We start from the raw sequence: 25,213 nt of genomic DNA on the forward strand, positions 1-25,213 counted from the left end.
TTGAAACAACCTTTATTGGCGCTGACGTTCTTTCTGTTCTCATTTTGTTTAGACGTTCCGGGGTTGGGTTTGGGCGAATGTTGCTGCTGATTTTTGGCATTAAGTTGCAGGCTAAATAATTGTGTTTCCTTTGCCAGGTTCTGTTCCGTTTCCTCCTCTAAAGCGAATATCAGTGCGTCGCTCAGTTTTTTAGGGCTTCGCGCTTTTAATAATATTCGATAAGACTCGGGTAGACCACTTATAAAAGCGTTGAGCACTTGATTGTGTAACAGCCTGTCAATGTCCGTTTCGTTCGTATAACCTCCCCCTTCCATTGTTGCGCCGATTAAATCGTGTAACAGTTGCTCCATTTTGTTGTAATACTCCTGTACCCCTTCGTCAGGACTCATTCTACATGTTAGTAATTTCATGTGTAACTGTGGAAGCAGCTTCTTCGTTTCCGACATTTCCACAATATTTTTCCGGAACTCCTTATAGGTCGTTATGTCCTTGTACCTCAATGATCGCAATGCTCTTCCTGATAGCTTTATTATCAATCCCTGTACTAGCATCTCTATCTGTTCTGGATTGACCATCCTGACTGCAAAATCGCATGCCCTTAAGAAGTGGTATGCCTGGTCGGGGCTCGCCCCATCAAAGTTCGGTACTACTCGCATTGCTGCTTCGACACTTACTCCAACCTTGGGTGCTTCCGTCATAGAATCTGAAGCTACAGATTTGTGCTGGTCATCCATCTTTCTTATTTGTTGCTCTGGGTTGTTCTGATGTTCTGTCTTATGTGAATATTGTTGCTTTTCACGATTTGGTCGAGGTTCTGGATGCTCTGTTATTTGTTGATGCTCTGGAGTTTCTGTGTGTGGCTTGGTCTTTCGACTCCTTAATAAATACCTAGTTGACCCTAGCAGTTCGTCCGTTCGGTCTATTGTATCCCTTGCCCTTTGTAAGACCCCACTACTTGGTTCATAAAATTCACCACTAGACGGCTCACTACTAGAGCTATCCAAATCTATTAAATTTAAATCAATGCCATCATTTGACCCTGAGTTCGACATGCACTAGCAAAAAGGCCTGATTATTAGATAAATTAAATATACTGAAGCCAATTATTATTATATTTTTTTTTTAAAAAGAAAATCCCACTGAATTAGATTAGATTTGATTTTTTTTTTTTAATTAAATTAGCAAAACAATACGAGCAATACTAGATAAGGAAAAAAAAATAATAATAATAACAATAATTATTATACTAAAGAAATAAGTACTAGATAATTTAACTGCCCCAAGTAATTACAAATAAAACTTACGAAATGACGTATAGTAAATACTGTTGCATCATGATTGTGTTGACACTTGATTGTTGTTGTCTACCGCGTGATAAGATTGTGCGCTGTATAATTGAATTGTTCCACTGACCTACTGCTTGGTGTCGTTGACCCACTGCTGGCGACGTTGACCTTGCCCCTTCTCGTGCTGCGACGGTGCGTACCGAAACGAAGACTCCTCCCTGACGGTGACACTGTGTAACACGGCGGCGGCAACGACGACGACGACGACGACGACGACGACCGAACTCTCCCGTAGATGTGCTCGGAGCGCTGTCTAGTATCGTAACGTAGTAACGGGTTGTCCCGGCGGCGGCGGCGGCTGCGGCTGCGGCGGCGACGACGACGACAACGACGAAGCCGACCGAACTCTTTTCGCCCGTGCGTACGGTGCGCTGTTTCGCAGCTACTATGTATTAGCGACGCCGCGTATTAAAATTTAAATATTATATACGGCACGCGACAACGAATGTAATGACGGCGCGTATGGTACGAGTTACCACTATTTTTTTCTTTAAAAAAAAGAAAAATCTTACGAACTCTGCGAACGGGTAGCCTTGACGACGGCGCGGGACGATAATGTCGGCGCGATCGTCCGGTGATATAGTGACACTGAATATACGTATAATGTATATACCCGAGTGTATATATATATATATCTTTAATATCGTATACTCCGCTGGTCAGATGTAACGACAAGTAGCTACGACCCTACCGGCAGTAGCGCGTATGTTATCGATAAACACTAATACACTATATTACTTATATTATATGTATATTGTATACCTTATGTCACTCGTGTCTCTGATTACTGAACGATTTTCTGTAGGTTTTCTGACGATTTTCTGTAGATTTTCTGTAGATTTTCTGACGATTTTCTGTAGATTTTCTGTCGATTTTCTGTAGATTTTCTGTCGATTTTCTGAAGATTTTCTGTCGATTTTCTGTAGATTTTCTGACGATTTTCTGAAGATTTTCTGACGATTTTCTGTAGATTTTCTGTCGATTTTCTGTAGATTTTCTGTCGATTTTCTGAAGATTTTCTGTCGATTTTCTGTAGATTTTCTGACGATTTTCTGAAGATTTTCTGTAGATTTTCTGACGATTTTCTGTAGATTTTCTGTCGATTTTCTGTAGATTTTCTGTCGATTTTCTGAAGATTTTCTGTCGATTTTCTGTAGATTTTCTGACGATTTTCTGAAGATTTTCTGACGATTTTCTGTAGAGTTTCTGACACCAAAACCGATTGAATTCAGACGGCGGTAGCTTACGTAGGTTCTTTAGAGATCTCCAAAATTGTACTATCGCAAAATAAATTACGACAATTTTTCCCTTTTAGAGATCCCACCGCTGCCACCAATGAAGTGTAGTCCACCGTCGAATGACGTTCAAAGTTTGGGTATTGGTGTACAATGTAGAAACACGAGGATTGAATAGATGTATACTTATCGATTTATTGAATTAAACACGGTATAGAATATAAATGAATAAAATATTAACACTGATATATTAATACTATGAGAGGCTCTGATTAAGATATACGTGACGCTCTGTAATAAAACTTAAAAGATGCTTTGCAGAGTAACGCTGGTGTCGTTCACTCTTCTCATCAGCCTTCACTCTCCTGACCCTCGGGCACCGCCCGGGCCCGTCGCAACGGACTGTCCCGGGGACTTTGGTATGTGCTGACCCAGCCGAAATGGTCACGTAGGCCATCGTGAGAACCAAAATGGTCACACACTCATTTTCCCCTGAGTCAACACAACTGAGCGTTTATATGCAAGCCTCCATACACACTACGTACATACATGTATACATAATATACATATGTACACACATACATACTTGCCTACATACACACTACGTACATACATGTATACATAATATATATATGTACACACATACATACTTGCCTACATACACACTCACCCATATACAACATTCTGAAGATACCTTAAACAATTTTATCTAAATTATTATTGAACATTTAATTTAATTTTGATTTTACGATATGCTGAGCTAATTTTTGCCAAAAGCATCGCGTATATTATTATTTATTATAAAATGTATTTTTATAATATAATTTCAAATATTTTTGTCATATATTTGTAGGATTACCACCCGCTGAAGTTCTGAAGCACGACGTGATTGGGTTTCTGACACAACAAATCTAAAATAATTTAGGAAATATCATTGTTTATAGACAATTAAAATTTAATAATGATAGTGAGATATTTCAAGTTCCTAGATTTTTGAATTTTTTATTACTTTAATGATAACAAATATCGTTTAATGATAAATCTCCATTAGGTATACGTTTGAATACCCTATGTCATAAAAAGTTAAAATGTTCAAAAAAGTGTACCCATATGGAATTACATCTATTATTTCTAATTTCAAAATAAAAAAGTAAGATAAAATTTTACTAAACTTTTAATTCTTGGATGTAAAATGAATAATATATGAGATTTTCACAATTAAATAAACAACACCTTCTTGATATTGATAATTTCTATAAAAATGTATTACGACAAATCACCCTAAATCAATTTTTTAGAAAACTAGTCTCCTAAGCAAGTATTTTGTTTTCTCCATATTGTTTTTTTATTTCCCTATTATTTTGAAAAATGCCGTGTGTTTTTACTTTTGATGACTCAAAGAACCAAATAAATTTAATTTTCTTTCAGAATTCGAACCTTCAACAAGATTGAAACGTTTTTACTTTTTCCTAAGAATAGTCAAAAATATTTACTTTTATACCTATAAATCTAATACAATATTTTGTATCAGAAAACACTTGAAAATCATATATTATGTTTAAATATAGACATATTATTTTATTTCAAGAAATGTGTCGTTTTCGACTTTCCATTATATAAAACTATCAGCAAATATCAAAAACTCATTTCCATTATAATTTTCGGATTTATTTTTGGGAATTTGGCTTTCAAATATTATTCACTTGGAATTAAGATTATTTAATATTTATTTTGTAGTATTTGTACTCATTACTACTTAGAAATATTTAAATTAAAATGTATATTTCACATTATTTACAAACAATAATTACAATTTCTTGTTGTTTGTTTGTTTGTGTATTTTAAATTCAAAACAGTTTTCAAATTATAAACTCTGATTATTACGACAGTGTCGTTATATACCTAGTTTAACAACCATCAAAGCTTATATTTTACAAACCAATCGTTGGACAGCATATAAATCAAAACACTTACAGTTTCCAGGTGTAACACTTTCTCACTAAATGCATAAGAAATCATCCCAAATCAACCTTATTAATATGCAAATGTATACACAACCAAAGAATATATTTTTCACATTAGATATTAAATACATATATATTTTGCATCTACGCAGTATGCTTTTGATCATGCATCCTAACTTACATTTAGATATTTTAATTACAATTTCCATTTATATACTTTAATTTATACTTAACGTTTGTTGGATTAGGTACGTTAGATTTTAATGAGCAGCCAACGCTTAAAAGGTATACAATATAACAGGGGTGGCCACAACGAGCCTCGCGAGCCGCATGCGGCTCTTAAATCAATTTCGTGAGGCTCTTGAACCAAACTTAGACTAAAATTAAAAGTAAATAAATGTTCCTTCATTTGTTTTAAAATGAAAAATGTATCTTTATTTTGTAAACATTGCTTTACAATGTGTGGCTCACCTCGAATTAACTTTACAAATTTGCGGCTCCCAAAGTTAAGGTTATTGGCCACCCCTGCAATATAACTACCAAACCAACGGCATTCGATAAATTCTGCCAAACCGCTGATATCGTCGTTATACTGTTATCACAATAATATGACGTGACTAAAATAGAAATTAAAAATCGTCTCTGGTTCGAATCCAGTTGGGTTTTGGGGAATCTTATTCAAATGATGAGAGGAGACATATCACTTGTATGTAATTCGGAGTGGGTCGAACGTCGATTGTAACCGCCCCGGTAACTTCACAATCACATTTTTTGGACCATGACTATTGTTTATAACGAGATCTAACGTATTACATACAATGACAGAGATTGAAAGTGGAAAGGGTCTAAGAGATTTACTATAATGACTTTTTTTATTTTTTATCATCCATACAACGCTATAATACGATCGATGCGAGATACTTGATAATAATTCGGAGCGAGTCGAATATCGATTGCAACCGTCTTCCGGAAACTTGTTGTGCCTGCACACATGATAAATGTTTTCAATCGCGTGGCCTAATCGTCAGTACGAAACAATATATACGTAATAATATAAATCAACACACAACGTGGTGACGGTGATTGGAATTGTCGCTACTGAAAGTGCGGAAAGCGTCTAAGAGATTTTCTATAATCGTTTGCGAATCGTCTATCGTGTACGGTAGTGTCGTGGAGACTTTCACGCCGCGGGGGTGGACCACGCGAAGCCTCTGCACCGTGAGATTTATACACATATAGATATACCTACCAATATAATACAATTATTATATCGGTATGCATATAGCTACGTAAATCGTTACGGCGTAGGTAAAGCGAGAGTCATCCGGCGTGGACGTCGCAAGAAAACGGCGCGAGAAAAACGAAACAGAGTTTCCCGCGCGAAAAAGCTTCGATGGGACATCGGACGGATACGTCGCTCGGCGATAGCCCTGGGCGTGCGCACGAAAACCGGAGGGACCCTTTCGCCAGGGGCTCAGCACTAGTCCAGTCGATCACCGAGGTGGCGCGTGTGATCATCGTGCGTTGCCCAAGAATCGCACACAGAGCGTATTATGGTACGTGTATGTATATGCACATAAATATTTAAATTATAATATTAGCAACCAATAAGAGACGCACCGTGCGATATTATAGTTCGGTATCGCGAGAATATCGCTTGTCCGCTTGTCACGCAAATTCAACCCGACCCGTTTCGATGTCGTCATTATTATTATTATTATTATGTTAAAAACCATTTTTTTTTTTTTTTTTTTTTTTTGAAAAATCACTATTAACTAGGATCGCACGTATCGATCGTCCAGTGTATAACTACAGGTAGGGCCGGGTACATTACCTAAATAAACAACGTATAATATTATCATTTTGATGGCCGTGCCATAATATTACTGTTTGCCATTGTCGGAAGAATTTTCCCAACGTTTGATCGCACGTATACGTATATAGCAGCCGTCGTAACGAGTTATTTACACTTGTCGGTTCGGTTCGATTGAGCTGATTTTTAACCCGTAAGTATAAACCTATGTATAATATGTACACATAATGCACGCACACTTTTAAAGTAATATTATTACTGTATTAATCGTAGAATATCATACAGATTAATATTATTTATCACTGCAGAAGACTCACCGAACACATATACGTATATAGGTTTTTGGTATGTCACGTAGTGAATATACAAAATATGCGTTTTGTGTGTAATTTAATATATAGTTTTTTTTTCGTATTCAGTATTATATTAGATTGGATTACATTGCTGAATTGAGAGCGATATTTTTGTTTAATTTACTTTAATTAAATATGTTTCACTGCACAAACTTGTTAAGAACACTTATGATAAGTATTTCGAACACCATGAGCGGCAATTGAATTTGAAATACATACATTCAAGTATTTTCTTCCAAAATGTATTCATATAATATTATATACGACATGTACAAAGTATAATTCCTTTTGTGTATGATATTTATTAAAATACGAAAAAGTACATTATGATATTAATTATTATTAGCAACTAAAAATGCTTTCTTCCCAAACTTTTAGTACTAATTATTAATTAATGATATTATTGATACTACACTACATTGCATCAATGTCAAAATTTGAGTAGACGACAATTGAAAAAGTTAAATATAAAAAAGTATTATTTTTTTTAAAATCATAAATAAACAAAAAAAAATATTATATCAACAAAGTATTTTTCATTCGAAACTAAATAACACGTATTCTAGCAAACTAAAAGTTAAAAAATAGAAATATCATACAGCATCATAAAAGTACCAAAATTGGTTTCTAAATTTAAGACGTTATACTTCAAATTTGAATAATTTTATGTTAGTCCATATCATTATTTTATCATTTTTATATTTTCATTAAAATTCACCTAATTAATATTGTACAATTAGACACAAGTATAACGGTAAAACGCAAGTTCACATTGTAAGTAAATATAATAAATAATATAATTTTTAAAAGACCCATCAATAACATTGTAAATGTAATATACAATAGATTTCATGAAAAGATTATTTGATTAATTAACCAATTTATAACTATAGTATTATTTAATTAAGTTATAATAGTATAAAATTCGTTCAAACGTTAATTAACATAAAAATTACTCGTATACGTATTTAATATTATATTTTTTAAATCATATTTATTTTAGTTAATAAAATGAAAAGCAAAATTATTAACAATATTAAAAAAAAAATTGTTAACTTGGAATGTATTAGAGTAAATAATAAAATTGTAATACATTAATACTACCATCGATATTTAAGAAAACATAAATGTGGATATATTAAAGTCAAAAAAATTCTGATTTGAGTGCACAATTAATACAAATAATATATAACGTCTAGGTATATTATATTGTACTTTTTTTTTTTATTATTACATTAAGGTACCCCTAGCTTACGCTATCTATACCTAGAGATGTAGGAAAGGTAATACTTTTTATTGGAATATATATTGTACTAAAACAGCTTAATTATGTACAAAAATGTGAGGTAAATTTTAAAATTTAGTTGATAAAACATAATTTTTTAGATTGTCATTAAGAATTGCATGTGTTTCAATGATCCTCAAGAAACTATTCATTTGTACATCGTCATCAAAATACACTCTTGTCTAGTACTCGACTGTTTCGTTGCCCTTTATTCTCAAACACACTTTGAACCATGTATAAAAATGTGTTCTGTTACTTTCATTAAACTAGGGTTTTAGAATAATGTATTAACAAAATATAACTAGGTGTACAAGATAGCAGTGAAATAATATTTTTACATAAAATATGTGTTTTAACAAAATAAATAATCATAACAGTAAATTAATTAGTTGCATAAAGATGATATGATAATGTTATAATTTAAAATATTATCCAACCAAAATAAATATTATTTATTGATTTAATTTTTTTCTCAGAAATATTATATTAATTTGGGTTCTTTGAATAGTAATGCAATTTTTGGATTTCTTCAGTAGTTTTTATGAAAATTATTGAACAATATCTGAAAAAAAGAGGAAAACTTGAATGTAATTTACAGCAAAGCCATTAGTTGTAACTAAATTTATTTCGTTATTTCGTTGTAAATGGGTATAACAAATTCAGGACACTTGACATTTTAACGAATTATTTAAATAAGTATAGTATTGACGTGATATTATTTTTAAACAATAATGATGCCATTATCAAAATGTGAAAATTGTATTAATTTTTCAGTATTTATTTTATGAAATCTGCAATTTAAATATCTTGAATTATTTGTCATGAGCTATAATGTGTCTCTTTGAATATATTTATAAAACAAATCATTATTCATAGTTGTTAAAAATATTCAAAGTTGTATAGACAGTATAAATACTATAGTAAAATTTAACTTCAACGGGCAATATATTGTTGTAGATTGTAATACAAATATATTCAGAAAAAATCAAACATTAATGCTCAAATCCATTTGTTGATGAGTCTATTTCTCGTGGAAATCTTAAAAAATGTTAAATTTGCTTATAGTTTATTGAATTTATCTATGATTTTTAAATCAATAATATAGGCGCTTTTAAAATTAAACATCTCAGCCTCTATTACATTTTGTAATTATTTTTCAAACAGTGTACGAAACTAACAATTTTAAATGAGTTATTACTCCTTTCAATAACACTATAATTTCAAACATTTATTATTAATTTATATTTATTGAAACTTTGACATTGCTTGGATTTTTTTGATGGTTTTTACTAGTTTGACATATATATATATCCTTTAAATTAGTTTCATACATTTTGACCGATTCATAAGAAAAATAGTGGCTCACCAAAATGTAATTTCATCAAAAAAGTCCGCGTTAAATCGTCCTACCTAAAACCTCCTATAAGGCTATAACCTAGATCTTTGTGGTACTATTGGTTAGGTTATTATATAGTGAAGAATAAATGTAAAAGAATAATAAATCATTAAGGTTAATCACAATTTTCAACTCGGTGGCCACTACTGCAATATACATGTTAAAAGTTAAGCATTTTATTTTATTTTAATAACTACTATAAAAATAAAATATAATTATAACATTTTAATGTTCTGCTTATCCCTCGTTAGTATACATATAATATATAATATAATGTTGATCGTGGTTACGTCACTGCATTGTTTTATTAATTTTATTTCAGTAAATTAAATTCAATATTTTAATTTTAGCAGGTGGTAGCTATTATCTATCTAAATAGCAAATTCCATTCAAAATTAAATAACTAGGATTATAGGTCAAGTTAATAAAATAAAAAAAACCTTTGATAGTTATATAATAAATGTATTAGCAAGTGAAGAAACATTTTTAACGTTAATAATACTAATAATAGAATGATAAATATAATATCAACAAACAAAATTAATTTAATTTCAAACAAAAGCATTTGTTTACTTTTTAATAGTTCAACTGGACAAATTTTTGTTTTCGATATAATATTTAGGAATATAAATTATATACTTGATTTAAAACTAACTTCATCGGATTCATGAAATACCTAAGCTGTAGTGTATATATACTTGAGTAGTGTAAATGCGATAACTATGTAGTTAATACAGTTCATTAAATATTAATTAATAAGTATGTATACAAAGTGGACGAGAATTCATGTTTGAAATAAATTGGAGAGGAATACATGTATAACTATAATTATTATTATCTAAAACTAACATAATGGTCAATATTGAACTATAGTAAAAATTATTTTCTGATATTTTTATTATTTTTGTTTTTATTTATAACAGACTTCGGCAACATGGGCTTTTGGATTTACAAACAATTTAATCAATTACAGTATATATAGTTTATTTATTCTAAACATTGACTTATTTCCTAATATTATAATTTTAAATAGTTTAATAACATTAAATTGTTTTTATATTTATAAAGAAGAAAATAAGATATTTTTACATTATGTAATGTCATATTTTATTTATAACATATATTATGTATATATAACTATTTAATAACATGTTTTCATTATTTTTTTTTTTGCCCTTAAGTTAGTGTCACTCGAGGCTCTTTAAATATTTTAGAATTTTATAAATTTATATGATTATATACATGAAAGTCAAAATTAAAAAAAAAATAACATTTTCATGTTTAAAATATATGTCAGTAAAATGTATATTATCATTGCAAACGACAAATAATTTTCTTATGTGTTTAGAACTTTCATTAATATAAGTTTGAGTTAACGCAAAACTAAATAGTTTGCTATTCATTAATGTTCGTCATACCTACAGTGTAAGATTACGTGTTACAACTCTTTAAATATTTTTATGATAATCTACTCGATGTATAAAGTATAAACTATGTAATGTTTTATTTAGTTGACTGTACTTCCGTTTGAGTTTCAGTATAGCTAATGCCAGCCGTAACTTTATATTATGTGGTATGATCAATTTAAAAAATAATTTCATAACGATGTCTTTCGAGTGAATAATAATAAGGGACTATTTTTGCCGGAATATGTTTATGCTCTTATAAAAATCGTACCCAATTTACCAGGCGATTCGCATTGTATTCTTGATATTCCGGCCTCGTTCGCCCGTAGCTATATACTATATTTGTTTCATATTTTCAGTTGATATCGCGAATGTCCCACTACGTGCTGAACTATATACAAAACGTCCCCGGTCCGGGCCATTATTGCTTTTAGGATATTATAAGCGTATTAGATGTATTATTATAATATTTATACATACAGGCGTACCGATGTGTATTACCGTTTAAATAATACCTATTACATCGAAACAAAATATGCCGGAAGATTATTGGCTGAATATTTTTCACCGACCAGCCGCAGCAGCTCCGAAAAGGTTTTCTTGTAATATTATTATGCATTCACCGACCGCTAGCATTCTGTTTTTGCAGATTATTACGATTTTTGAAATTTTTAACCACCGCACTTTTTGAACGGTATGAAAATTTAAATAATAGCATATATGGTTATTGAGTATTAATAGTTTATTAATTATTAAGTGTATGTAAGTATTCTTAAAAGTTCTAAAATTCAGTTCTAATATTCATTATTAAAGTTGAAAAAAATGGGAGTGAGCATGTTTGTCGAAACACCCTGTACACGCGTAATATAATATATCATGTAAATATATGAAAAGTTGACTCACGGTCTGCCAACCGCCACCGCCGCCATGCCACCTTGTAGTGGTATTGGGGATTACCTAAGAATATTTCGAGTTTTTATGAAACTAGCGAACGGAATATGTTACAAAAGGCAAAGAACATTTTCATCGCAACATCCACAAGTGCAATATGTCGAGGGTGCGCTTAACAAATGCGGTACAGCTTATTTCGTGAAAAATATCAAATACCTACTACAAGTCTCTCGTGCATGTGTGTACAATTTTTATTTCATTTTTCGCTTGTTTATTGCATAAACTATTATGTTCAACAACGAATATAATAATATTATGTTGTTGTACATGTGTGCGCGTAAGTGTGTGTGCGTGTGTGTATGTGTTTTACATTATATTTGAATAAAACACTGAACGCGTGGTGTGCGGCGGAATAGGTACATTCATTAAATGGTTAAATTATAGGTTAAGTGGTTGAGTGGTGATTAGGTGAGCGGAGGAGGTGTTGATGATGTTTGGGATGGTCGAGAAGTATAGAAACAATAAATTTAATAATCAAAACTAATTGAATTTGTATGCGAAAGTCTTTACGTGCATTATAACTATAATTATACATTTTCACTTATCGACTTTTCATAAGTGGCAACGAAAACATGTAAAATACAATAATTAATTTGGTGTATATATGTTATTACATACACAACAACATACATACTCAACAACACTGGTTACTAGACGGTCGTTCGTCATGACTCTGTAGAACCGAGATTTATCAAAAACTTATTTATATTATGTATGGTATAATCTTGGATGTTAATTTTAAAGTTAACCGTTTTATGTTGTTACCCACGCAAACATTCAACGAAAAAAAACTAGTTTTGGGCCGTAATTCGTGTAATCATATTGTAAACTTTAGTCATCCTATTAACACATGTGTCAGTGTCACTACTGTGTCTCTCATCTATCAAGATTTTTTTTTTATCATTGCAAATTTCCTAGATATTTTTCATCGCTTATATTATTGACGTATGTCCAAAATCCCGCTGGAAAATAAAAAAATAAATTGTCACGCACACGAATTCTGCGCAATTCAATATGAAAATTAAAAATGTGCAACTAAAGCTGATAATGTGACAATCAATACAAATGCTTTCGTTTCGTAAGGTGTTTCGCAATAATTATTTAACTATATTTTGAAAGGAATTGAAAATTCTCATTAAAAAAAAAAAATATATAACATATACTATCACTGAGCTAACGAAAATATGTTTCGTTATTATAAAAATTTTATTTAATTGCGTTAACGAATTAAACGCCAATCGGATATAATGGAATTCGTAAAAGCAATTTTATCTGCCTACACCCACAGTTGATTTACGGTAACATATTTTTAATTTAATTACAACAGTTCGTTAAAAGACTACTTTGCTAACCGAAATAAGTAAAATCGTCGAATGAATAAAGGAATAATTTCAAAAATGTCAGGTTATTCGGTATTTAAATAGAAAACCCATTGAAGTAATTTAATTTAAATACCAAACGTTAGATGAAGATATCCATAACGTCATCATTCAGTTGACCTTAAAATCGAAATTTTAAACTTCGTCCACGCAGATCGTTCGATATAAGAAATCGTCATATATTTGAAAGATAAAATACCGTTCTTTATATTATTATGTAATAGTTATTGATATGCTGAAAATTTGGAAAATTAGTTATTGATATTGATAAGATAATTTAAAATAATTATAAATATGTTTGCATGGATTATAGACCATATTAAATCTAAAATTTTGTTTGATTGTTTTAATTTACATAAATTTATTATGTTTATAAAATGTAAAAAAAAATTTAAGTCATACAACATTTTCAAACTACCAATCTATATTGTACTATTATAAAGATTTAAACAAATAGGCATAATTTGATAAATGTAAAGTTATTTTATAATATTGTAATAAAAAGTAACCCAATGGCCTATGTCACTGAGGATAAATTTGTGTAAATAAAAAAAAATAAATATTTTAAACATACTAACTGTTGGGTAATTATTATTGAATGCCCTCAATATAAAAATAATGAAATCTTTAAAAATATTATAATTTTCAATTACCAAAGGATGCCTTTTTTAATTTTAATTTAAATGTTTTGAATGCGTATATTATCCTATATTATCCTTATGCCTCTATTATAATTTGAATAAATTGTGTATATTATTTATTTTTTACGAGTTCAAAAATTATTGATTGACCGCACTATTAAACAATTTAAAATAATTAGTTGCGACATTTTGCTAAACATCGATTAAATACATGATGATTGTTAATACTATCTAATAAGACCATTACAATTATACTCAATAGTTGACGATAACCTATATGATTTTGGCCGTATATAGTTTGCGCATTGTCTGTTTACCTACACTAAATTATTGTACATCAAATGCGCATCAATATTCTGAACAATAAAAGTGTATAGAAAATTGTATTACATGATGTTTAATATTATATAGTTAATAAATAATTTAAAATTTTCAAACTTGAAAATAATTAACATACATAAACATTTAAAATTCAAATTTTGAAAAAATTCTTCAAATCTCAAAAATTTACACGAAATTAAATTTTTATTTGTGATATTGTAATATCACAATTATACCTATGCAATATTTTAAAATTTAATATCATCTGAGTACATTTAGACATGAACAAATTTTAATATCACAGTTAGAAAATAACTTGTGGTTTGGGTGTACATTTTTTTTTTTCACTTCTATTGTTAAATAATATTGATGTGCAAATGATGTAGCACCATCGTTCCTGACACCAAACAGTCAATGCGCAATTATTTTCTTACAAATAAAGGTCAAAATTAACATTAGTGATGCGCAAACGACAACCAGTTAGTGATGATTTTATTATGAAATTGGAGACTATTATATTTCGTTCAATATTCATAAATATATTTATAAATATAATAATCGCAGATGCATGATAGGCAAACGGGTCCGTTGTCAACCCTGCATACAGCTGTTGTAGTTGTCAAAGCTATACAAAGTAAAATTTTTATTTTGTGCCAACGCAAAGGTATATAGAAACAACAGTTGAATACAAAGATGAGCAGTGACAAAAAAAAATAAAACTGTAAGATAAAGCACTATATCAGCATCGTGATATATCGAACGGAAACCGTGTGTGGAACACATGGTTAAAAAAAAACACCTTGCTCTTATATATGTAATATAATGTTGGTATGTAATATTGTACTATATTAATCGAGTACACCATGCCTACCTCTTGGCCACGGTTATTAAAATGTAATTATCGACGAAACGCTCGTCTAGCGCGATCGCGCGGAACTTTTTACCGCGTTGCGGCTTATTAATACGTCGGGCGGATGTGTGCGCGACGACAATCGTGATTTATAGTTTGTCGGAGCTTTTCGCGTGACTCCGAATTAAGAAGAGTATTGTCCGCGGTAGGGAGAAATAAAAGAGTAAAGATAAAAGAGATAAAAATAAAAAACGTCTAAATGGCGAAAAAAAAATTGAAAAAAATAATAGAAAAAGAAACTGTATAGCTGGGGAAAAAATCCTATTGTTTCGAGAGCGCAAACGATACACGAGAAATGGATTTGCGTGGGTCATAAGTTGGACGGTGTGGGTGATGTGAATAGAGGGATTGGGAGGAGGACGAATGGTTTGAGATGCGAAAGACTCGAGAGCGGTCTTTTGCGCAGGCACAATAGGCGTGCGGCGTGTAAATACTGCGTAAAACTTTTTTGTCACCTCTTTAAAAACGATCTCGACAGCATTACAAATATATAATCCCTTTCGATTGCGCAGGTACCTGTATAATAATACGAGGAGAAAAAAACAAACTGAATAAAATATAAAAGTGAATTCTCGGTGGGTGCTTTTATTTTATTACAGCCACACTAACCTCCGTAGTACGCGGCTGATTCGGTACACAGAATATTAGGTACACAAAAAAAAAAAAAAAAATGAGTATAATTTCATTTCTAATGGTGACATATTATTACAATAATACGAGACTGTACGAACCATATAAACCATTTTTATTGTGTACCTTTTGAAAAAGGCAGGTAGGAGGGTATTACAGTTTCGTTCGTCGAATGAAAAAAATCATCTTTACATCCGCCGGGCACCCAGACCGATAAGACATCGTCGCATTCCCTGCAAGTTTGGTAAATAATTCTCCCTAGGTTTTTACGAAAGAGAGGTATGAAAATTAGATTTGAATTGATTTTTTCAACAAGTAGGTAATTTTGAGTGTACGGATTACGAATGATATATAGTAGGTACATAAACCGCGTAAACGTAAAGGAAACCAAAAAAAAAAAAAAAAATAAATAAATGTATATATCAAGTATTAAGATACGTAGGAGGTACAACAGTAAAGAGTTTTCAAGAAATATTTTGAAACAAAGTCGAACGAGACGTATCAAAATACACGTTCAAACAAATGTACGTACGCGTGCTGTAGAATTTAATATGTGATACCACGAAGCATCTGTATTTCCGACAGCTTGACTGTATACATAAACATTATAACGTTATTACATATTATATATAGTTCGTTCAAATATGTGTAAATGAGAAACTTTGAACGCTATTGTGAATTTCTCCGGTTTAATAACATTCGATTTGAATGTGTGTTTCATCAACGAACGTTCTGTTCGAACGAACTATCAAAAATCTTGAGTACCTACCTAAAATCAAAATCATATATATTCTATAAAAGTCCGAGTTATAACGTATATATTACATGAACAAGATGTATTCGCTTGAGTTTAAATGAACTATAACGCGCATTACATTTCTATACAACAATTTATAATCGAGACCTGCAGCGAGGTGTATTCATGAATATTATATTAAATTGTCGTATGTATCGTTCGTACGCGAACGCCTTTTTTTCTTCCGATTGAATTTCGTTATAATATCGTTATACGGACTTTCAAGACCCAACAGTAGTAGCAGCTGAAATATCGATAGTTATAAGACTTTTTTTTTCCAATACCGAAATGAAATACGACAGCACTTCGTGTGAATGATCGTGTTCACAATATAATATTACGAACACGTTATTGTGTCTTCATTTTTTCTCTCCTTATCGTAAATTCATAATATTACTATTATTAAGTGACCTGTAACTAGACGTATTATAAATCTACTGCAATAATAATAACAATATTGATTGTATATGCACTATATGCTCCTATTGTTGTAAATATATTTTCAAATCAAACAAAAACAGTTGGAGATCACGTACGCTATAATTTTGACTGTAAAAGTCGATTTTAAATTCGGACACTTATATTTTATAAGTGGTAAGCAAGATAACTATGTTTTCAACCTTTTTTTAAAGGGATTTGGTACCGATCGTTTTCAACAAGTTTATTATAGGTGATTTTCTAAGTTAAGCGCGAGTCATGCGAACGTGTGCATAGTAATCGATCATTGTGTGAGCGCGTGGCCGCAAAAGATACATCATAGGGGTGCATGTGGTGCATGCCACCAATCTGTGGTGGACAAGTACTGTAATTTGCTAAATCCGTGCACTTTTTGTCCTTTGTACAGACAAATAAAAAATTAATGAGATTAGAAACCTAAAAACATTTTAACTTAATCTTTCTCAATAACGTATTACAATGATAAATTTGTTGATCAAACATTTTTAATTTCTTTATTTGAAAATAAAATAGAAAGAAATTGTATGAGAGTTAAAATTTTAAAAGAACAGGATGATCGATTTTGAGTAGACTTCCATAAGATTTCAAATATATTTTCAGAGTTCATTTCGCAGACGAGCATACAGATTTCGTAGAAAAACTGTCGGTAGTTACCAAATCGCTCGAAAAAAAGAAAACTATTATAAGCAGCTAGCAGGTATACAAAAAAATCGATTCCGGTTGAAATTTGAATGTGTGAACCTTATAAATCGATAAGCGCCAACCTTCCAAATACGATAAAATATGTACGGATCGAGGGGTCCTAGATTTACACGACATCAATACCGTATTGCGTTACCTATTACGACTCACAAGCAAGCCGATTGCCACACGATACACATTTTGTGTAAATATTTCAATCGAATATTTTGAATAATGTTTGGTATCTGGACCGTTTAATCTCGGTACGGTCACTAGGTTTTTGTTTGTTATTCCATCGCAGTAGTAGTTGTGCGATTCATAATGGTGAGCATAAAACATTAGGGCATTAATATATATATAACTGCCTCCATTGTTTATACTTATATAATATAGTATGTAAACTATTAGTAGGTAATTTAAGAGATGATTTGCGTTATACACAACCCGAAGGTAAACGCGTGGGTATTCAATAATATAATAATAATAATAATAATAATAATAATAATAGTAATAATTTAATATAGTGGTTTGACGTGGTCCATTGTCTGATGCTATGGCGGTTAATCTCCGTTAAATATTTATAATATTGAAATATATTATTATTATTAATATATTATATTATACGGTCGTGGTTGTGCAGCTCAGTTTCCGCGAATGATGCGATACTGAAACCAACGACACCTTTTCATCACGGCTCGTGTCATTATTATACGGAACTATCCAGTCAATGCATATGAGAATACTAAATATTTGGTTCCGATGTTTTATATCGTTTAAAACGGTTATTGTTTTTACGGTGAAATCATTTATTATATTATGTGATGCTCGAAAAATATCCCCGCTTTTGTGTTTGGAATTGAATATAAATCATTTTGAAATATTATAATGCGTGCAAATGGTTCTAATTTATTTTGCTTTATTTTTCGATAAACAAATCACATTGACCAGATTGTGCGCATAATAATTTAACAGTTGTAATATGGGAGCGTACCGTATGCCCGTACGGAGTGATGCCTATTTTTATTTCGCCAAAATACTATAAAGTACACACCAAAAATATTACTGTGATATTTTTATTATATATAGGTACTCGAAATAATATTCTTTTGAACATAAACATAAACACCCAATTTCTCAAAAAGTACCAACGTTTTGAAAAATGTTTATTTTATAATATAATTTACAACTCGTAAATAGTAATAAAATAATGTTTTTGAAAATAGTAAAATATACAGGGTAAAACAAATTATTGTTAAAAGTACAATTTTTATTCAAGAATGTTTATTTTAAATGACTTATAATTATTTTAAAAAGCGTTTCCAAAATATATTTGTCATTATCGATCGAATTAATTACCTTTTAAATAATCGTCTAATATTATATATATTTTAAAGTCAAAATGTATGGTATAAAAGTCACATGTATAAAAAATTATTTAAGCTAATTTACAAGAATTATAGAAACGAAAATTGTTAAAATACTCGTTAAAAAAAAATAAATAAGTTGGTCGAATAACTCGTTTGAATTGTATTACTTGTGTTAAGTTCAAAAGTATTTAATTACAAATAAAAAAGATATTATTTGATGGAATTGCAAAAAAAAAGAAAACGATGTAGTCCAAAGGCTTACATTTCTCTATTACAGGTTTTTTTTCTATCGCCCCATTTGAATACATTTTTATTGCTTGAAAATTAAAATTATGAGTTTCATACAACTTTTAAAGCACGATCTGCGTTCAGTTACCACTATATTGAAGTACAGTCGTATGAAACTTTTTGCGCATCTTTTATTGGAGTGAAAATTACGAAACGAATTATTGCAAGAGATATAATATCAGCTCTATCTGATACCACTCGGAATCTAAAATATGATGTATTGCAGTGAGCTGTATCGAGAATTAGATCGTACAATACAATATTAAAACCAGCTGGCTGAAAATATGGTTGAATGTGATCGGGTGTATGAGATGATATACGGATCGTGAACTGGAACGGGCTTAATGAAATTCGAAAAGAGCGGCGGGTGATGGATGTACCCACTTCAGTTGTGATGAAGAACGGGACAATCAATGAAAATTATAAACGAAGAATGTCATATTATATATTGACTCAGAATCGTACAGATAGAACAAATAGAGGAATCGTCCGGGAATAACTTGAAGGAGGAAGTGGGAGAAACGGAGTGTGCGATCGCATTGGAGTCTCGAAAAATAAGTTATTGTTTTACTACAAAGTTTTATATTGTTGAACAAAGCTTGAGTCGGAAAGGCCGGTGCATGCGATATACCTATCTCTATATAGCAGATGACAGGTTCGTCTAATAATTGGATCACATTTTGCCAGTGGGGTGGAAATTGGATCGATAAATGTATTAGATTAAAAGAGGGATAGCCGGGACAGGTAACGTAAATAGAAATAATGGAGGCTAATCCAGGCCAAACTCAAGATGAAACGATTTAATTAATGTCAAATAAAAATTGAAATATCTAAGATATTTAACCTAAGATAAGCACTTTTTACATAAACATTTTAAAACAAAAACATGAACATTATTTTATAGCACTTAAAATTGTATGACATATCCTACATGATACATATAAACATTTCTTTGGAATACAGTAGCGCTATACAGCTTAATATTCGTAATATGTAAATATGTGTAATGTTCACTGGTCAAGCATAAAAATATTATTATAATGAGGTAAATATTTTCCATAGGTAAGAAAAATCCAAAACTAAGTGGAAGGCACCTATAAAGTGTACCTTTTATGAAAGTAATCTTCTGAAGACCAAAGTAGTTAGAACTGTCTTTGTTCCATAATATACTCTCTATATATTGTAGATTTTCTTTCTCTTCCGTGTGCCATAGCTACTATGACTTTGTAAGTGAATAATGTAAAGACAGCACAATTTTTTCTGCTTGATCAATGATGGACAATTTTTCTGAGGTCAATAAATTTTAAACAGTGAAACAGTGTAGGTATTTCAAAGACACGTCTTTTGAAACAAATGTACGACAAGTTTCGAAAATACTATCTTCACATTTGGCCCCTCCAAAAAACCTAAGGTCGGAACTTAATTATGGCTCATAATATGCAGAGATATCGGCATGGAATGTCGTGTACTTACTACGAGTGTTGTTTCGAAGAGTGTATATAGTATGGTATGATTTTGCAAATGATTAAATGGTATATATAATAGAATATAAACGAAGAAACGTCATTAGTCATCGTCACAAATCATAATAATATTATTATTACTCTCATTTGTGAAACGCGATTTTAACGATACACCGATATGCGTTTCCGGTGGATTCGTTAAAGCAGAGTGGATGGCTGGCTGCAATTACAAAGTTATAATTAAAGTCGTTAGAAATCCGTGGAGATACAGTCACGCATAACGTTTGTACACTGTAAATGCATGCATAGCCATAATAATTAAGCTTATCACTTAATTAAGTCCACATATTTTCTGTGGTTCGCGTTAAATAAATTAACGCAAATATACTTCTATAACATCTAAAAATGTTAATTAAGTCGCGGGTGTTGTTATTACTTGTATATTATTTTGGTTCCGAACGAAAATGTCCTTTCTGTGTACGTTGCGTTGTTAAACGCAGACTGTTGTCCTCTCTGTGGTGTTGCAAAGTTCGTGTCCCCAGTGGCCTCGTGATCCTGATAATATTCGCACTGTGATAATATTATTGTAATATCGCGGTCATGTGCGTCATACACGCGCAGCACGAAGAAAACGCGGTTCTCGATTAAAATGTCTGCTCCAAATGGTCTACACGTCCAATCATGTCGCTTCCTCATTAAACCTATCCACCTGCTAAATGTGGAATTTAATCGTACACGCGTGAATATTATACATATTTTATACGTAGGTATGTATGATTTTAATTGTAAGATTACATGACCTAAAGAATTAACTTGTGATGCTTACTTCACGAAAACTATCACGTGCTTGAAAATTTTGTAGCGTAATTTTGTAGGCTATATTAATATATTATTTTCTACCGGGTCTTTCAAACATTGTCTGTGACAACTGCAATGGTATTCGGATCGACGATCGGGTAAGAAGTAAGGACTCGATAGTAAAATCGCTCACACCATTTGTATCGTAGTAAATTTTGAAAGGCCCTATAGGTAAAACACATGTGTAATATTTCATACATACGAAAACTTAGGTCACATATTTATATTATATTATTATATAATATGAAATGTTTGGACTCGTTTGTATAATATACTATGTTTTGTGTATGGGTATGTATGATAAGGGTGAACGAAAAGCTTTCAGTCTATGTTACATCCTACAATGCGTTTATTATAATATGAGTGGAACAAGAAAAACACAAAACTCAAGTAACAGAAAGCGTAAGCCGCTGCAGAGTTATAAACAATAGCCAAGATATAAATTTAATAATTCCGTACTGTGCCGTTCTATTTAATTAATTTTATTTTTTTGCATGTATACCTACTTATATTGCTACCATAAATTTACATTTTCAGTGTTTCGCATGTAGTTATTTAATATTACTACTGCTGTCTGTCACGTATTATTCTTTCACGAATAAAAAAAAAAAAAAAATGATGATGAAATAGGTCTTTTACTGTTGTATAGGACCTATAATAAATTAGTAACTGTAATTTGTTTTATGGTTATTGAACTGCAAATTATAGTACTTGTAAAACATAATATTATTTTATTATTGTGATATTATGCAATTACGTTATCCGAAATTGAGATTATCGTTTTCTATGTTTTGATATTTTATTATGAGCCAATGTGATAAATATAATAGGTACGTACTATTAATTATATCGCTATATTTAAAATATTTTGTTGATTTTTTATATTCAAAGTGTACTTACATAATACATTACAGTTTGACAATTTTTTCGAAGAACTGAATTCTGGCTATAATATATAAATATACAGCATAATATTATGATCCTACACAAAATGAGTCGTGGGTAAGAGGATTGTCCCCCGTTTCGGGAGAAACACCCCGAAAATAATTCTATTAACTTTTCTGCCATTTAGACAGTAAAGCGATTTAAACGCTGCTGTAGAGAATCCATAAGTTCCGTTTTGCATCATCTGCAGCCTGATTATGTTCGATATGTATGCGTATTAGAGACAAGAGTTGAATCCGCTCAATAGAATTCTGCGGCGGTGGTTTGTAACATGCACACGTGTTGTGTGTACAATATCGAAAATCAATTTTTGAAGTTTAAACGTTGAACGTTTCAATAACGCGGTCAGTCGTGAAATAATTGTGTAAGAAAATGAGTTTTTGTACAGTCAAAATTTGTTTTTTTGTTTTGAATTTCATCGTGCAGGGTTAAAAATATTGTGCGTTACTGGAAAACGAAAAATAAATGGAAAATACCTGTGCCAAAAAAAAAACAAACATCAGAGTTCACGCATATTTCGTGTGTTGAAATAGTATAATATTTCTGTAATTTACCTACCGTGTTCGTACCACTTTCATATTTCTTTCACCAAACACGTGCTACACCCGTATACTGAATATTGCGTACATTCCTATCTGATTTATGATATTCCACCATTATACCAGGCAAATGATAATGAATTACTAATGGTATCTAGGTACCTATAATTTAGTCGGTCGGGGTGCTTTTAGTAGACAATTTCTGATTGTTGGACATTTTCAATAAAAATAATATATCTGGACGAGCCGAGAGTTTTACATATACTCGTATAATATACCATATACGTAATATTAATACACGTAACTGATATAAAATGCGCACCTATTACACTGACTGTAATATGTGTGAGTGTGTGTAATGGTGCAAGTGGTTCGATCAGCAGTGCAGTCATTCATTTATTTATTTATTTGTTTATGTACATAGAAACTTCTGAATTCTGAGTAGTGTGACTAGCTAAGTAAAAGAAGGTGTAAAACAATAAAATAATGATAAAAAGGTGGCTTGCTAAAAATTAACTGTATTTTTTTATTCGATCCAAATAAATAATATGTATTTGCATAAAATAAAAACTCACAGCACCGAAAATAATAAATATGATAATTGAATAATATATGGCACTTATGGCCCAACAAAAATATAAAGGAAATAATAATAAAAAAAATGTATTGCAGCTTTTTGAGCTGGTTTAACGATAATATCAAACAATAATAATGACGAGTACTCAAAATAATATGTTGGTGTGAAGACTGGCCAGACGCTACCTGTGAGTACTTTATAAAAGCTTACAATAATAGCTATAAAAGCCAATACAATAGGTACCTATAGTATTATATTATACAAAACTCACAACAATATAATATAATAGGTAGCCAGGTAGGTAATGAATAATTAGCTTTTGAGTCCATAAATAATAGAGTTAACCATTAGTTATCTATTATAGCTGAATAAATAATATTATAAAAAACATTAATAGATGAAATTTTGGTGCTTTCGATGAAATATATTATTTTATTAACCTTCGAAGAATAATAAAATAACAAAAAAATTCGATAATTCTATGTGATTATTTTACGATATGTGGTGATCGTCGTTAGCGATACAATTTAACAATATTAAACAAATTTATGAAGATTGTCACATATTTATTTAAATAATAATATTAGATATATAAGTAATAACATGTATGTAACTTAAAAAGTCTATAGAAATGGTAATAGTTTTCCATTCTATCGTAACAATATATTATCAACGAATATAAATAAGATAATTACGACGATATGTTTTATTATCATTCGATTTTGACATAAAATATGTGAAATCCGAAGATAATACAGCCGATTTTTTATCACGAATAAAAAGTTCAAAATTAAAAATTGAAAATCATAATGAAGAATGTATAAGTCTTAATTTTCTTCACGAACAATCACCTTTCACATTAGACTGGTCTAAAATAAAAATTGAAACAAGTAGAGACACAATTCTCGCCAAAGTATTAAACGCAGTCATAACAGGAGAATGGAATAGTGATTTTTCTAAAAATTTTGAACTTAATTCATATAATTTACGAAAAACTCAAATTGCAGTGGAACAGGGATGTCTATTATGGAGTTACCGTGTTATTATACCAGCTAAATTTCGAAAGAACATACTCAAGGAACTTCATTCATGTCATATGGGTTCTTCCAGTATGAAAAATTTCATATCGACGAAATATGACGAGATCATACTTTTGATGGCCAGGAATGGACAAAGAAATCGAAAATATCACACAAAGTTGCGACAATTGTATTAATGTCAGTCAAAATCCGCCAAAATCTGTAACATCACCTTCGAAATGGCCAGAAAAACCTGTGGACTAGAGTGCATTGCGATTTTCTTGGACCATTTCAAAATAAATGTTTATTTGTCATTGATGACGCAACCACAAAATGGTTAGAAGTATTTCAAATAAATTCTATGACAGCAGAAATTGTTATTCAAACATTTTCAGAAAAGATAGAACGATTTGGAATTCCAAAAAAAATTACATCAGATGGTGCAAAATGTTTCACAGGTTTTGAATTTCAAGCATATTGCAAAAATCTAGGTATAAGGTATATGACAGGCGCTCCATTTCACCCAGAATCAAACGACTGTACGGAATCAGCAGTCAAAACAATAAAAAAAATTTTTTTTTAATGCTCGACTGC

At 30.8% G+C, this 25,213-nt stretch overlaps 1 protein-coding gene across 1 annotated transcript in view; it reads left to right on the plus strand.

Moving 5' to 3' along the window:
• The first annotated feature begins 6,047 nt into the window (after positions 1 to 6,047).
• Positions 6,048 to 25,213, plus strand: part of LOC107162399 (octopamine receptor beta-1R-like) — a 118,565-nt gene continuing 99,399 nt past the window's right edge. The window contains exon 1 of the mRNA XM_015509278.2: positions 6,048 to 6,551. The gene's annotated coding sequence lies outside the window, so the exon portion shown is untranslated. The remainder of the gene's footprint in view (positions 6,552 to 25,213) is intronic.

Source organism: Diuraphis noxia, unplaced genomic scaffold (genome assembly GCF_037042655.1).
Source record: "Diuraphis noxia isolate RWA-SAM2 unplaced genomic scaffold, SU_Dnox_SAM2 contig0005, whole genome shotgun sequence".
Lineage (NCBI taxonomy): Eukaryota > Metazoa > Arthropoda > Insecta > Hemiptera > Aphididae > Diuraphis > Diuraphis noxia.